Below are 3661 nucleotides of genomic sequence, written 5' to 3'. Positions count from 1 at the left end.
CCACCATGCCCGGCTAATTTTTTGTATTTTTAGTAGAGACAGGGTTTCTCCATGTTGACCAGGCTGGTCTCAAACTCCTGACCTCATGATCCGCCCACCTTGGCCCCCCAAAGTGTTGGGATTACGGGTGTGAGCCACCATACCCTGCTCACCTTTGTTTTCAAGAGATATTTTGGCTGGGTATAGAATTCAAGGTTAATTTTTTTTTTCTTTCAATACTTTAAAAATTTAACTCCATTGTTTTCACACCTGCATTATATCTGATGAGAAATATGCATTATCCTTTGGTTTCTCTATCTGTAACATGTCTAGTTCCTACTGCCTTGAATATTTCCTCTCAGTTTCTCGTTTGAACAATTTTTTAAGTGTTACATGTTATGATATTGTTTTCTTTGTCTTCCTTGTGCTTGAGGTCCATTAGACCTGTATAGGACTTATAGTTTTCATCAAATTTGAACATTTATCAGCCATTACTTTTTCTAATCCTTTTTCTCTCCTCCCCTCTCCTTTGGAGACTCCAATTACACACACATTAGACCACTAGAGGTTCTCCCACAGTTTACTGATATGCTATTCATTTTCTTCAGCCTTTTTTCTTTAATTTTGAAGAACTTCTGTGCTATGTGTTCAAGTTTACTAATCGTTTATTCCACACTAATGTGCTGCTGATTCTAACAAGTGTGTTTTTCATATCAGACACTAGAGTTTGCATTTTCAGAAGTTTGATACTTTTTTTTTTTTTTTTGAGATGGAGTCTCACTCTGTCACCCAGGCAGTGGCACAATCTCAGCTCACTGCAACCTCCGTCTCCTGGGTTCAAGCAATTCTTGTGCCTCAGCCTCCTGAGTAGCTGGGATTACAGGTGCCCCCCTGCCCCAACCCCTACACCACGCCTGTCTAACTTTTGTATTTTTAGTAGAGATGCGGTTTCACCATGTTGGCCAGGCTGGTCTCAAACTCCTGACCTCAAGTGATCCACCTGCCTTGGCCTCCCAAACTGCTAGGATTACAGGCATGAGCCACTGTGCCCGGCCTGATACCAGTCTTTTCAATCTTTCAATGTTTCAAGCATTCCTCTACTTTCTTGAACATACAGATTATACTTTTAACTAGTTTCAATATCCTTGTCAATTAATTCTATCATTTGTGTCATTTCCAGGTGCTCGTATTTATTTTTCTCATTGTGGTTGCATTTTTCTGCTTTATTGCATGATTGATAATTTTCAATTGGATACCAGACATTGAATTTCACCTTGTTGGGTGCCAGATATTTTTGCATAATATAATAATATTCTTAAGCTTCATCCTAGTTTCTCTCAAAACTCACATTTAAGCTTTATTAGGTAACACCAAAGCAAACTTAGTCTAGGGCTAATTTTCTCCCACTATTAATGCAACGTTCTTCTGTTCATTTTTCAGACAGGGTCTCACTCTGTTGCCTGGGCTGGAGTACAGGGGCACAATCACAGATCACTGCAGCCTTGACTTCCCTGAGTTCAGGTGATCCTTCCACCTCAGCCTCCTAAGTAGCTGTGACTACAGGTGCATGCCACCACACCTGGCTAATTTTTGTATTTTTTTGTAGAGACAGGATTTCACCATGTTGCCCAGGCTGGTCTCCAACTCCTAGGCTCAAGTGATCTGCATGCCTTGGCCTCCCAAAGTGCTAGGATTACAGGCAGGAGCCACTGTACTGGCCTGCAATCTCCTTTTAAATATTCTATCTGACCCCTTTTGAGGTGTGAGGTCTTTCTTCTGTAGCTGGCAGGAATAAAATCTTTTCCCAGTCCTTTGCAAAATGTATGAAAGAAGTGTTTATTCTGCTTCTTTTTGATGTTTACTTCCCTTGCCTGGGTTGTTACCTCACATGCATGTGCTGGTCACCTCTCTGAAGACTTGAGGTAGAAACTCTGCACATCTCCAGTTCTCTCCAGAACTGTTCCTTGAAAACTTTATTTCCTTGGGTCGCTCTAGATTCCCAACCCCAACTCAATTCAGGGAGACTCAAGTTCCTACCCACTGCACTAAGGCTTGAGAAAATCTCCTTAGATGTTAAGTTTGATGGATTGTGAGGCTCACTTCATATGGTTCCCTGAGAGAACAACCACTGTCCTGGAATGCCTGGTGTCCTAGTGTCTGAAATTTAATTGTTTCATATTCCTTGTTCAATTTTTTTTTTTCTTTTTTTGAGACGGAGTTTCGCTCTTGTCGCCTAGACTGGAGTGCAATGGCGCGACCTCAGCTCACCACAACCTATTCCTCCCGGGTTCAAGTGATTCTCCTGCCTCAGCCTTTCAAGCAGCTGGGATTACAGGCATGTGCCACCACACCCTGCTAATTTTGTATTTTTAGTAGAGATGGGGTTTCTCCATGTTGGTCAGGCTGGTCTTGAACTCCTGACTTTAGGTGATCCACCCGCCTTAGCCTCCTAAAGTGCTGGGATTACAGGCATGAGCCACTGCACCCAGCCCCAGATTTTTACTTGTTTCTGTTAAATCTGATCCCTCTTACTCCATTTTGAGTAGAAGCCTGTTGTTTTATTTTTTACAGCTATGATTATAAGCCTGTTGTGGAGAATAGACATGAACTCCTCTGTGAATTTAATGAAAGCTACTGACCACATTCCCCTCATAAATGAACATTCCTTGTTATTTTTAATATAATTTCAGGTAGGTTCATTGGCTCCTGTATCTGGTATGAAGGGCTCATGGATCTGACACTTAGAATTCTTGCTTTTTCTTTTTCTTTTGAATTTTCTTGAGTTGGCTTTCTGTTAATTCTACCCTTCCGTTCTTTTCATTTTAGTATTTAATCACTTTGCTCATCAATTTTGTTCTTTTCTTGTTCCTTAACCATCATGTTTACCTTTTTGTCTTTTTTTTTTTTTTGAGACAGAGTCTCACTCTGCACCCATGCTGGGGTGCAGTGGTGCGATCTTGGCTCACAGCAGCCTTGATCTTCCAGGCTCAAGTGATCCTCCCATCTCAGCTTCCCAAGTAGCTGGGAATACAGGCATGCACCACGACATCTGGCTAATTTTTGTATTTTTTGTAGAGACGGAGTTTTGCCATGTTGCCCAGGCTGGTCTCAAACTCCCGAGCTTTAGCGATCTTCCCACTTTGGCCTTCCAAAGTGCCAGGATTACAGGCACAAGAGCTACTGTGCCCAGCCGCAACATTCTGAAGCTGTGAAAACAGTGGTTTTCTTCGCTCATGTCACATACAATGTAGGCCAGTACATTGTCCAATGTACATGTCACATACAATGTAGGCCAGTGTTGTCCAACAGAAATACAATGTAAGCCACATATGTAATTCTAAATTCCCTAATATCCACATTGGCCAGGTTAGGTGGCTCACTCCTATAATCCCAGCACTTTGGAAGGCCGAGGTGAGCAGCAGATCACTTGAAATCAGCAGTTTGAGACAAGACTAGGCAATAAAGTGAGACTCCACTTCTACAAAAAAACACAAAAATTAGCCAGGCATGGTGGCATGCGCCTGTAGTCCTAGCTACTCAGGAGGCTGAGGTGGGAGGATGGCTTGAGCCTGGGAGGCAGAAGTTGCAGTGAGCCAAAAACAAGCTACTACACTCCAGCCTGGTTGACAGAGCCAGACCCTGTCTCAAAAAAGAAGCAACATCAAAAAAAAAGTAACTGGTG

This window comes from Colobus angolensis, unplaced genomic scaffold, assembly GCF_000951035.1.
Source record: "Colobus angolensis palliatus isolate OR3802 unplaced genomic scaffold, Cang.pa_1.0 Scaffold91, whole genome shotgun sequence".
NCBI lineage: Eukaryota > Metazoa > Chordata > Mammalia > Primates > Cercopithecidae > Colobus > Colobus angolensis.
Note: the sequence above shows the minus strand (reverse complement) of the source record.